The sequence below is a fragment of the Canis lupus genome, chromosome 12 (genome assembly GCF_003254725.2).
Source record: "Canis lupus dingo isolate Sandy chromosome 12, ASM325472v2, whole genome shotgun sequence".
NCBI lineage: Eukaryota > Metazoa > Chordata > Mammalia > Carnivora > Canidae > Canis > Canis lupus.
Window position 1 is genome coordinate 18,504,872 of NC_064254.1, and position 13,903 is coordinate 18,518,774.

Consider the following 13,903-nt stretch of genomic DNA (forward strand, 5'->3'; position numbering starts at 1 on the left):
TTATAGCTACCTTTTATTGGTGTAGGTATGGTATATAACAAGATTTCTTCTTGTGTATTAGAGGCACCACAACCCAGTTTCGACTGAATGGAAGGAGGAGGGACAATATATGATACTGATATTTATGCACATTATTAACGAAATGTGCATATGAGAGACAGAGAGGAGGAACAGCTATGCCTATGACTAAACGATGGTTGGCACTTATTTCCAATAGGTGACCAAGGCAGCCTTAGCATTACCCTCAACCTGACTGAGGTGTACATGGACCTCTTCCTAACTGCGATCTCTGACATTCTTAGAACATTTATTTTAGAAAATTTGTAATTATGAGTTCTTCATCTGCCCCTTGAGATGTAAATTCTTTTTAAAAGCCTCTTGTCAGTTTAATAACCCAGGAATGTCTTCCTGAAGGAACTGGGAACTATCCCTTTGAGGTACAATTTCAAGGAAGATAGCATCCCTATCTTCCAGTTTCTGTGGGAAAACAGGATGCTGACTTCAGTGACTGCCTTGCCCCAAGCTTGTCATACCTCCTGTCATAAAGATATGAGAAAGTTTTCTTTTGCTTGTGTAAAGTCAATTAGCCCATTCAGATGTTCTTCCATCTTCACCCAACTCCAGCTCTCAAAAGCTCTCCAGCCCTTTGTTTCATTGAAGTTGAGCTATAACTTTTTTTCACTGACTACAAGAAATACTTTATTTACTTTATACTATACTGTTACATTAACACTGACTATATTTCTTATGCCAGGTATTTTATTCCTGTGATTTACTCATTCCATAACTGGAAGCCTGTATCTCCCTTTCTCCATTATGCATTTTACCCATTCCCCATGCCCCACACCTATGGCAGCCATCAGTTTGTTCTCTGTGTTTACAGGTATAATTCTGCTTTTTTTGTTTGTTTGCTTACTCATTTGTTTGGGTTTTCTTTTTTTAAACTTTCACAAACTCTAACTTTTCTTCTCTCTCCTCTGTTGCAATAGCCTTAAATAATGTCTTTCTTGACTGTTTAACTTCTTCCTGTGTAATTTTTGCTTTGCCATAGGACAATTGGGAAAATACATAATTTTTAATTCATCTTTGTGGGAAAGTGGAGTAGATGTGATTTTCTCATTAAGTATAACTATTCCTTTTGCTGAATACAACTAAAATCCATACACATTATATAAAAACAAACCTAAGAGGTGAGGAAAAACAAACCTATGAAAGGTGAGGAAAAGGAGGTAGACCAGCTAGACATCTCAGTTTTTAAGGAACAACGTAGTAGTGGCTTCCCTGGATTTTCTTTTTGCCTCACATCCCAAACTTAGAATGGAAGGAGCCAACATAGAAATGCCAATAGTAGCAGACAAAATAAACCCTAAGGAAAAAAACTATTTCCCTGTCACCCACCCCCCCCCCCCAAAAAAAAAAAAAAAAAAAAAAACAAGAGAAGAGCAATTAACAAGAAAACTCTCAGATAATAATCAATCTGCTCAAGCCAGACACCACAGGAAAAAACTGTAGCCTCACCCTATCCAGGCCATCAAGGGTTAAGCTGAGAGCCTAGACTTTCACCCTTCTCAGACAACAAGTAACTTCAAACTCCCATGTCCCCATCCCCACCAGGGTGGCATCAGAGAAGGCCAACAAGGGAGCCAGAAAATTTCACCCTGGCTCAATACAGAGTCCTGCTCATAAAATCCCACCTCTGCAATGGTGGTGGAAACCACATAGGGAGCCCAGATTTCTACCCACATCCATCAGCAATGAGGTACACCACCCACTCCATACTGGGATGATGTTAGAGGAGGCCTAACAGAAACTTAGGACTTCAACTGTCCTCAGAGGGCCTTTTCACTCATTACTTTAGCAATGGCCACATGGGGAGCACAATGAAATACTTTTAACCCCATCAGCTGGAGCGGTATCATTTCAGGCCTACTGGGGAGCCAGAACTCATAACCCTTGTTCAGCTGTAACAGTAGAGTCACCTCTTCCTCAGGTGTCAATGGAACATGGACATCTACCTCCACCTTACAGTAATAATGTGGTACTCTCCACACTTCCTCTGCCAGAGTAGTGTCAGAGGAAAATAGCTAAAACAGAAGGTTTAAACAAGATCAGACTCTCATAACATAATACCCAAACCATACATTTTTAAAGAAAACCACTGTCCTACAAATACCCAGGAATATTTTAACTTGGATTTTAAAAAAGACAATCAGTAGACATCACACCAAAATGACATAGATGTTAGAATTATCTGACAAGAAATTTAAAGCAGCCATCTTGAAAATGTTTCAACAAGCAATGACTGAAACATACAAAAAAATACAAATTCTCAGGAAAGAAAGAGTCTCAGCAAATAAATGAAAAATACTTTAAAAAATGTTTAAAAAATCTACAACCAGGGGCACCTCATGGCTCAGTCAATTAAGTATCAGCCTCTTAAGTAGGCTCCATGCCAAGTGTGGAGCCCAAGCTGGGGCTTGAACTCACTACCTTGAGATCAAGACTCAAGCTGAGATCAAGAGTCAGATACCTATCCATCTAAGTCACTCAGACAGTCCCTAAGTGTCTGATTCTCAATCTCAACTCAGGTCTTGATCTCAGCTCATGAGTTCAAGCCCCACATTGGGCTCCACACTTGGCATGGAGCCCACTTAAAAAAAAAAATCTGCAACCAAAAAAAAAAGTTTTAAATAGTAGTATAAAAGGAACAGAAAGTTAACTGAACAAAAACAGTAGAAATAACCCAATCTGAACCAGAGAAAGAAAATACAGACTCAAGTAATTGATGAATCTTACACAGAATAAATTCAATAATATCTACATCTAGACACATCAGAGTCAAACTTCTGAAAACTAAAGATTAAAAAAAAATCTTAAAAACAATGAAAGAGAAATAACATATTCTCTGTAAGGGGAAAAACAATTTGAAAAACAATGAAAGAGAAATAACATATTCTCTGTAAGGGGAAAAACAATTTGAAACAGATTCCCCATGAGAAGCCAAAAGGAAATGGGACATGTCCAAGTACTGAAAAAAAAAGAAAAAAGATCAATCCAGAATTCCATATTGGCTGAAAATATCCATTAGAAATAAAGGAGAAATCAAAATATTCTCAAGAAAAAGAAAGTTAAGAATTTCTCTCTAGTATAACTACCCTAAAAGAATGGCTAAGCAAAATTCTCTAACCAAAAGGAAAATGATAAAATGAAGAATCTTGGAACATGAAGAAGGTAGAAAACACACAGTAAGCAAAAAATCGTGGACAAACACAATAGAATTTCCTTCTCCTATTGAGTTTTCTAAATTATGCTCAAGGGTTGCATATCAATTATAATACCAATGTGATTTTAAATGTGTGATGGGAAAATACCTAAGATAATTATGAATGAAAGAGGAGAAAAGTATATAAAGAGACGTAGAGTTTCTACACTCCATGCAAACTCACAAAATTATGAAACCAGTAGTTTATGATAAGTTATATCCATTTAATTTAATGCCTACCACAATCACTAATAAAGTTATACAAAGAGATACTCAAAAACATAATAGATACATCAAAATGGAATTCTTAAGACTGTCCATGTTACCTACAGGATTAGCAAGGAAGAGAGAGAAAAAAAAAAAAACAGGAAAAAAGAAAAAAACAAACAGAAAACAAAAAAATAACATGGCTCAGACATAAGCCTTAATATATTAATAGCTTCATCAATTATGAATATTCTACATATTCCAATTCAAAGACAGGGTGTAGCAAAGTGGATTAAAAAAACAAATACCAAACGTATGCTGACTACAAGAAACTCATTCAAATTACAATGATAAAGGTAAGTTGAAAGAAAAGAGATGGAAAACAGTATTTCATGGAAACACTAAAGAAAGCAGAAGTGGCTATATTAACATCAGATTTTTTTTAAAAAAGACTTTAATGCAAAAGAAATTACCGGAGACTGGACACCTGGGTGGCTCAGCGGTTGTACGTCTGCCTTCAGCTCAGGACGTAATTCTGGGGTCAGGGATTGAGTCCTGCATCTGGCTCCTTCTTCAACCTCTGCCTCTCTGTGTCTCTCGTGAATAAATAAATAACAACCTTAAAAAAAAAATTATTGGAGACTGAAGGTCATTACAAAATGATAATGCAGTCAATCTACTAAGAAGACATAGTAATCCTAAATATGTACACACCAAACAAAAAAGCAGAAAAATGTGTGAGGCAAAAACTAATAGACCTACCAGAGAGAGAGAAATAGGAAAATCCAAAATTACACTTGGATATTTCAATACCTCTCTCTCAACAATTAATAGAAAATTAGACCCAAAAAACCCAGAAAAGATATAAAAGAAAATAACATGATATGTCAACAGAATCTAATCCACATTTATTAACTATTTCCACAAACGGTAGAATACATATTCTTTTCCAGTGTCCATGGAATATATAACAAGAAAGACTATATTCTGAGCTATCAAATAAAATTCATCAAATTAAAAAAAAATTGAAATCACTCAGACACTCTTCTCTGACCACATGGATCACACTAGAAATCAATAACAGAAAGATAACAGGAAGTCTCCAAACATATGAAAACTTAAAAACATACTCCTAAGATCAAATAAATAATCAAAAATCTCCCAAAAGAGAAAAACCCAGGACCAGAGCAGCATGGGTGAATTATACAAAACACTTAAAAAATTGATGCACTCCTTCTCTAATTTTTGCAAAAATTGAGGAGGCGGAAACTCTTCCAAACACATTTTATGAGGCCAGCATCATTCATATATAAAAGCCAAATAAAACAGGCACTACAAGAAAAACATATTACAAGGCAATAACACTAATAAACACGATACAAAAACCTCAATAAAATACTAGAAAATGGAATTCAACATCACATTAAGAGGATTATACACAATGATCAAGTGGGATTTATCCCTGGGATGCAAAGATGTTTCAACATATATAAGTCAATAAACATGAAACAACCATATGAATAGAATAAAGAATTAAAAACATGATCATCTCAATAGATACAGAAAAAGGATGTGACAATATTCAACATCCTTTCATGATAAAAACTCTCAACCAATTGGGAATATAAGAAATTTACTAAAACATAATAAAGACCACATATGACAAACCAATAAGTAACATTTTGCTCAATGATGAAAAACTGAAATCATTTTCTCTAAGATCAGGAACAAGACAAGGATGCCCATTCTTACCACTTCCATTCAACATATTACTAGAAGTCCTAGCCAGATCAATTAGACAAGCATTCAAATTGGAAAAGAAGGAATTAAACTGTCTCTGTTTATAGATGACATGATCTTACATATAAAAACCCCTAAGGGATGTGAGGGCGATCTGGCTGCGACATCTGTCACCCCATTGATCGCCAGGGTTGATTCGGCTGATCTGGCTGGCTAGGCGGGTGTCCCCTTCCTCCCTCACCGCTCCATGTGCGTCCCTCCCGAAGCTGCGCGCTCGGTCGAAGAGGACGACCATCCCCGATAGAGGAGGACCGTTCTTCGGTCAAGGGTATACGAGTAGCTGCGCTCCCCTGCTAGAACCTCCAAACAAGCTCTCAAAAACCCCTAAGGAGTCCACCTAAAAAATGTTAGACCTAATAAATGAATTTAGTAAAGTAGGAGGCTACAAAATCAACATATGAAAATCAGTTGTATTTCTATAAACTAACAAAAAACTATCTGTAAAAGAAATTAAGAAAATAGTCTCATTTACAGTAGTATCAAAACCAATAAAATATTTAGGAATAATTTTAACTGAAAACTGTAAGGCATTGATGAAAGAAACTGAAGACAACACAAGTAAATGGAAAAACATCTTGTGTTTATAAATTGGAAAATTAATAGTGTGATAGTATCTATACCAAAATGTTCTACTGATTCAGTGCAACCTCTATCAGAACCCAGGAATGGGTCCACAACTCTATGGTCAACTAATATTTGACAAAGAAGAGAAGACTATCCAGTGGTAAAAGGACAGTCTCTTCAACAAATGGTGCTGGGAAAATTGGACATCCACATGCAGAAGAATGAAACGAGACCATTCTGTTACACCATACACAAAGATAAACTCAAAATGGATGAAAGATCTAAATGTAAGACAAGAATCCATCAAAATCCTAGAAAGAACACAGGCAACACCCTTTTTGAATTTGGCCACAGTAACTTCTTGCAAGATACACCTATGAAGGCAAGGGAAACAAAAGCAAAAATGAACTATTGGGACTTAAGATAAAAAGTTTCTGCACAGCAAAAGAAACAATCAACAAAACTAAAAGACAACCTACAGAATTGGAGAAGATATCTGCAAATGACACATCAAATAAAAGGCTAGTATCCAAGATCTATAAAGAACTTATTAAACTCAACAGCAAAGAAACAAACAATCCAATCATGAAATGGGCAAAAGACATGAACAGAAATTTCACCGAACAAGTCATGCACATGGCCAACAAGCACATGATAAAATGCTCCGCATCACTTGCCATCAAGGAAATACAAATCAAAACCACTATAAGAGGGGCAGCCTGGGTGGCTCAGAGGTTTAGCCCCGCCTTCAGCCCAGGGCTGGATCCTGGAGACCTGGGATTGAATCCCACATTGGGCTTCCTGCATGGAGCCTGCTTCTCCTCTGCCTGTGTCTCTGCCTCTCTCCCCCCCTCTCTCTCAATCTCATGAATAAATAAATATTTTTTTAAAAAACCGCTATGAGAAACCACTTCACACCGGTGAGAATGGCAAATGTTGGAGAGGATGTGGAGAAAGGGGAACCCTGTTGCACTGTTGGTGGGAATGTGAACTGGTACAGCCACTCTGGAAAACTGTGTGGAGGTTCCTCCAAGAGTTAAAAATAGATCTGCCCTATGATCCAGCAATTGCACTGCTGGGGATTTACCCCAAAGCTACAGATGCAGTGAAACACCAGGACACCTGCACCCCCATGTTTATAGCACCAAAGTCCACAATAACCAAACTGTGGAAGAAGCTTCGGTGTCCATCGAAAGATGAATGGATAAAGAAGATGTGGTCTATGTATACAATGGAATATTACTCAGCCATTAGAAATGACAAATACCCACCATTTGCTTCAATATGGATGGAACTGGAGGGTATTATGCTGAGTGAAGTAAGTCAATCGGAGAAGGACGACCATCATATGGTCTCATTCATATGGGAAATATAAAACATAGTGAAAGGGAATAAAGGGGAAAGGAGAGAAAATGAGTGGGAAATATCAGTGGGGTGAGAGAACATGAGAGACTCCTAACTCTAGGAAACAAACAAGAGGTAGTGGAAGAGGAGGTGTGCGGGGGGATGGGGTAACTGGGTGACGGGCACTGAGGGGGGCACTTGACGGGATGAGCACTGGGTGTTATACTATATGTTGGCAAATCGAACTCTAATAATAAAAATTAAAATAAAACAATACAACTGTATCAAAAGTCCAATGACATTATTCACAGAAATAGAAAAATTCTAAAATTCATATGGAAGCACAAAAGACTCCAAATAGTCAAAGCAAACTTGAGAAGAACAAAGTTGGAGGCATTTAAATCACTTCCCAATTTCAAACTTTATTAAAGAACTATAGTAATCAAGTCAGTTTAGTACTGGCATAAAAACAGATATATAGACCAAGGGAACAGAGTAGAGAGGCCAGAAATAAACCCACACATATAGGGTTAACTAGTCTTTGACAAGGGAGCCGAGAATACCCAATAGGAAGAAGATAGTCTTTTCATTAAATGGTGTTGGGAAAACCAGATATCCACATGCAAAAGAATAAAAATTGGACTCATCTCATAAATAAAAATTAACTCAAAATGGATTGAAGACTTAAACATAAGACCTGAAACTGTAAAAATTCTAGAAGAAAACAGAGGGGAAATCTCCTTAACATTATTCTTGGTAATAATTTTTGGGATATGACACCAAAAGCACAGGCAGAAAAGGCAAAAATAAATAAATAGGACTATGACAAACTGAAAAGCTTCCATACAGCAAAAGAAGTGATCAGCAAATAAAAAGACAACCTATGGGACGGGAAAAAAATATTTGCAATCATCTATCTGATAAGGGGTGAATATTGAAAAATATATAATAAATTCTTACAACTCAATGGCAAAAAAGCAAATAACCTGGTTTTAAAGTGAGCAAAGGACTTGAATATATATTTTTCCAAAGAAGACATACAAATGGCCAAGAGGTACATGGAAAGGTGCTCAATATCACTAATCATCTGGGAAATGCAAATCAAAACCACAATGAGATATCACCTCACATTTGTTAAGATGGCTATCATTAAAAAAAAAAAAAAAAAAAAAGAGAACCAAGAGATCACGATTATTGGAAAGGATGTAGAGAAAGAGAATCTTTGGACATTGTTGTTGGTGTATATGTAAACCATTATGGAAAACAATATGAACTTTCCTTAAAAAATTAAAAATAGAACTACCATATGATCGAAGTCCCACCTCTGGGTATATATCTAAAGGAAACAAAGTTGGTATTTTGAAAAGATGTCTGTACTCCCACATCCGTTGCAGCATTATTCACAATAGCCAAGATATAGAAACAACCTAATTTATTTGTCTAAGTGTCTATAGACAAATAGATTAAAAATGTGATTAGATAGACAGATATGGATATATACAATGGATTATTATTCAGCCACACACACACACACAAGGGAAATCCTGCCATTTGCAACAAATTGGATGAACCTGGAGGACATCACGCTAAGTCAAATAAGCCATCACAGAATGACAAATATGGTATGATCTCACTTATATGTGGGATCTAAACAAGTCAAACTTGTAAAACCAGAGAGTAGAACAATGGCTGCCAGGGCTTTTCTGGGTAGTGGAAATGAGGAGATGTTAGTCAAACTTCCAATTATAAAATGAGTTAAGTTCTGACATCTCAATGTATAGCTTGGTGATTGTAGTTAATAATACTGTATTGTGTACTTGATGCTAACAGTGTTATCACCACACACACACACACACACGATATGTGAGTTGACAAATGTATTGATCAAACTGGCTGCACTAATCATTTCATAATGTATAAATACATTAAGTCATCAAATTGTATACCTTTAAAAAAATCACATTGTAAAACCCAGACATATACGAATGCTGTCAATTCCACCTCAATAAAGCTAGGGGGAAAACACACACTCTCTTAAATAATTTATGGGTCAAAGAAGATGACTCAAGGAAAATTTCAGAAGACACTGAACTGAATGAAAATATAATAAATATTAGGTGGGAGCATTAGCCTCGCCGTGGCCGCCGAGGGTTTCTCTGGCCCGTGTTGCTCCCACCCGTCTACACCTTGGGAAATATCTTTGCAAACCTCTTCAAGGGCCTTTCTGGCAAAAAAGAAATGCGCATTGTCACGGGGCCCGGATGCTGCGGGGAAGACGCCATCGGGTACCACCTAAAGCGGGGGAGATGACGACCACCTGTCCCACCGGAGGCGGCAAGGTGGAGAGCGTGGGGCGCAGGAACATCAGCTTCCCCGTGGGGACCCTGGGCGGCCAGGCCGGGATCCGGCCTCTGCGGTGCCACTGCTTCCGGAATGCGCCCAGCTTCATCTTTGTGGGTGACAGCAGCGACCCAGAGCGTGTGAACGAGGCCGTGGGCAGCTCAGGGGGATGCTGGCGGAGGAGGAGCTCAGGGATGCCGTCCTGCGGGTGCGGGCGCGGGCGCGGGCGCAGGTGTGGATGCGGTGCAGGCGCGGGCGCAGGTGCAGGTGCGGGTGCGGGCGCGGGTGCAGGCGCAGGTGTGGGTGCGGGCACGGGGGCGGGCCCACAAGCAGGGCCTCCCAGCGCCACCGACGCGGCTGAGATCACGGACCAGCTGGGGCCGTACTGCCTGCGCCACAGGAACTGGTACACTCAGGCCACCTGTGCGCCCCTCACGCCCTCCTTGCACCCTGCTTACCCTCCTGTGGGGTCAGTGCCAGAAGCGGTCCCCGTGGTCGGGCACAGTACACTTCACCACGCTGTAAATGTGCAGCCGCAGCTTCAGCCGGGTTTTTACTTGATGCAAATAGTTTGTGTTCCCAACGAGGCAGTTTCTGGTACTCCCATGCAATAGGACTCAGCTTGTTTGTTTGTTTGTTTGTTTGTTTGTTTTTTGTGCAAAGAGAATCGACCCACCGTGCAATGCTGAGGAGGGATTTAGGCACACGGGGCCTCCGGGAGCCGCCTGGCACGCCTCCCCTGGGCACTCCGTCTACGTTGAGACCCATTTGGGTGGTTGGTGTTTAACCCAAAACTCAATGCATTTTTAAAATCATTGCAAATACGAGCAAAGGAGAACACTTGAACGCACAGAAGGGAGAAACGTGCCTAGTGTAGGCTCCGCAGCGGCGGCCAGAGTCCCGTCCACCAGTGGGCCCTGCCCCGTCGGAAAGGGGAGATCGGCCAGAACCAGCCACGGTCCATTCTGCGTGGTCACCATAGGGTCCCTGTGATCGCTCTGTCTCCGGGCATCCTGCGTCCCTAGCGTTTGTGCTTGTGTTTGTGCCTACACGGCCGCCCAGGAGATTGGCTGGGGGCTGCGCCGCCGCCCACGGACCCCGCGGAGGGACCCCGGCCTCCCCGGGGGCCGCCTGGGGTCTCACCCGCGAGAGCGCGGGCGGCCAGGCCAGTGGTCCCCGGGCTTCCGCCCGCGGAGCCCAGGGAGCCCAGGGGACCCCTGCCTACATGTGCTTTCACTCCCTTGGCCTGCAAGGGTCAGATTTGCCATCAAAACAACGACCTCGGGATCCCTGGGTGGCGCAGCGGTTTGGCGCCTGCCTTTGGCCCAGGGCGCGATCCTGGAGACCCGGGATCGAATCCCACATCAGGCTCCCGGTACGTGGAGCCTGCTTCTCCCTCTCTCTCTCTCTCTCTCTGTGACTATCATAAATAAATAAAAATGTAAAAAAAAAAAAAAAAAAAAAAAAAAAACGACCTCTACTGCTTTCCTTTGTATTTTGATAAACACTGAAGAAGCTGGAGGTGTTCAACTTTATCTCAGGGAAGTCCTCAGGACTGGTTTATTTGGTGTCGTGAACCTCTTACTGCTTTCAGTACCCGATTAGTAATCAACTGTTTTGTATACTTGTTTTCGATTTTCATTTCGACCAACAAGCACTGTAGTTATGGCTACTAGAATAAAATCTCTTAACTATTAAAAAAAAGAAAGAAAATATAATAAATATTAATACACTATATCAATATTTCTGAGATGTAGCTAAAGCAGTACTGAGAGGGAATTTTGTAGCACTAAATGTATGTATTAGAAAAGAAGAAAAGTCTCAAGTCAGTAGGATAGTAAGGCCCTATCTCAAGAACTTAGAAAAAGAACAAAATAAACCAAAAACAAGTTAAAAAGAAGGAAATGATAAAAAGCAGAAATAAAAGAACTTAGGGTAGCCCTGGTGGCGCAGCGGTTTAGCGCCACCTGCAGCCTGGGGTGTGATCCTGGAGACCCGGGATGGAGTCCCACATCGGGCTTCCTGCATGGAGCCTGCTTCTCCTTCTGCCTGTGTCTCTGCCTCTCTCTCGCTCTTTCTGAATGAATAAATAAATAAATCTTAAAAAAAAAAAGAAATAAAAGAACTTAAAAACAGTAGAGATTATCAATAAAATAAAGAGCCTGTTCATTGGAAAAAATCAATAAAATTGATTGAGTCTAGCAAGACTGACTTAAAATGGAATGCACAAATTTTTACCATTAGGAATGAAACAGAGGATATCACTACGGATTCTGCAGAAAATAAAATGATAAAAGGGAATATAATGAAGAACTCTACATACATACATTTGAACTCTATACAACTTATCTTATATGGGTAATTCTTCAAAAAAATACAAACCACTACAACTCATCCAATTTGAAATAAATAATATGACTAGCCTTATAACTATGAAGAAATTCAAAGCCATAATTTAAAAGCTCCCCAAAAGGAAATCCTCCCAGCCAGATGGTTTTATTGGAAAAGTCTACCAAATATTTAAAGAAGAATTAACACCAATTCTACACAACTTCCCAGTAAGAGAAAGGAACATGTCCTAACTCATTTTATAAAGCTAGTAATACCCTGAAGTCAAAATCAGAAAAGGAGTAAAAACAAAAAAATCAGTAATTGGACTTTAACAAAATTAAGGGCTGTTCTATAAAAGATACTGTGAAAAAATTGAAAAGACAAGACATGGATTGGGATAAAATATTTGTAAATCACATATCTGATAAAGGACTTATATCCAGAATGTATAAGGATCTCTTAAAATTCAATAGTAAGGAAACAGCCACATTTTTTAAATGGACAAAAGATTTAAACAGCTACTTACTCCACCAAAGAAGTTACGTGGAATATAAACAAGCATATGAAAAGAGGTTCTACAAAATTAGTCATTGAGGAAATACAGATTTAAACCATGATGGGATACTACCATGACACACCTATCAGAATGGGGGATGAGAGAGGAGCAAAATACAGAAGAACTGGAACTCTCATACCTTTCTCATACGAATGTAATATACAACCACTTTAGAAAATAATTTTGTATTTCCTAATAAAATTAACCAACTATTACCATACAAGCCAACAGTCCTATTCCTTGATATTTACCCAAGTGAAATAAAGCTTTAAGTTCACACAAGATTCTGTATGTGAATGTTTATAGAGACTTTATTCATAATCATCAATGACTGGAAACATCCACATTTCTCTCGCATGAAGACTGAATAAAGAGACTCTGGCATATTCATTCAAAGGTATACAACTTAGCAGTGAAAAGGAACAAATGCAAGAAATTGGATGCATCTAAAATGTGTGACAAAAGAAATGTGCAAGTGAAAGAAGCCAGATTCAAAAAGCTACTGCGTTATTTCATTTATTTGACGTCCTAGAAAAGAAAAAACTAGACTGATGAAAACCATATGGATCCCAGGGACTGGAGTAGGCGGAGGGTGTTGATTACAAAGGGGCAAGGGGAACTTTATGCATGATGGACTGTCTGCATCTTGATGGTAGTAGTGTTTACATTGCTACATACATTTGTCAGAACTGTGAATACTAAAATAAGTGGATGATACGTGTCTCAGTAAATATACCTGAATATGAATGAAGAGAAAATCTATCGTCCTGTAAACATCAACTGAGAAGCAATTCCTCCGCAAAATGATGAAATCAGTAGCTTATATTCAACATCTCACTCCTACCTTCCCCAGGGACACCTGGGTGGCTCAGTGGTTGAGTGTCTCCTTTGGCTCAGGGTATGATCCAGAGTCCTGGGCTCAAGTCCCTCATTGGGCTCCCGACCAGGGAATCTGCCTCTCTCTCTCTGCCTGTGTCTCTGCCTCTCTCTGTCTCTCATGAATAAATAAAACCAATCAATCAATCAATCAATTAATCAATAAAAATAATTTCCTCTTCCCCAGTTGTTAATAATGAGTGATATTCCCCAACTTCTATTTGGCAGTCCTCTCTGACTTGCATCCCAAGGAAGCTCTGTTGGGTGAACTTTACTTCCCCTGAGTCATCACCGGCAATCTCCTTTCCTGATCACTAAGGAGTCAGTTAGTTCCAAGACTCCAAATGTGACTCTCAAATCACTCTCAGGCCCAGAATTTTTTCAGACACCAGGTCTTTTCTTGAAGTCCTCAAATAATATCATGCAAGCAGTCATAGGATTGGTTTTGCATCAACTTCAAGAACGAGTGCTGCAAAGAGGAGTTTCTTCAGCAAATAATTCTCGCCAGAAGCCCCTTTTATCCAACCCAGATCTCGTTTTTCTGTAGTTCTATAATCCAAAATCTCATTTGTTTAAATCCTCCAGGCTCAAACAGATCTAGGTTAAAAATCCCAGCTTTACTC

The 13,903-nt window shown here is 39.5% G+C and overlaps 1 pseudogene; it reads left to right on the forward strand.

Moving 5' to 3' along the window:
- The first annotated feature begins 6,732 nt into the window (after positions 1 to 6,732).
- Positions 6,733 to 10,131, forward strand: LOC125752308 (ADP-ribosylation factor 1-like; annotated as a pseudogene).
- The last annotated feature ends 3,772 nt before the right edge of the window (positions 10,132 to 13,903 follow it).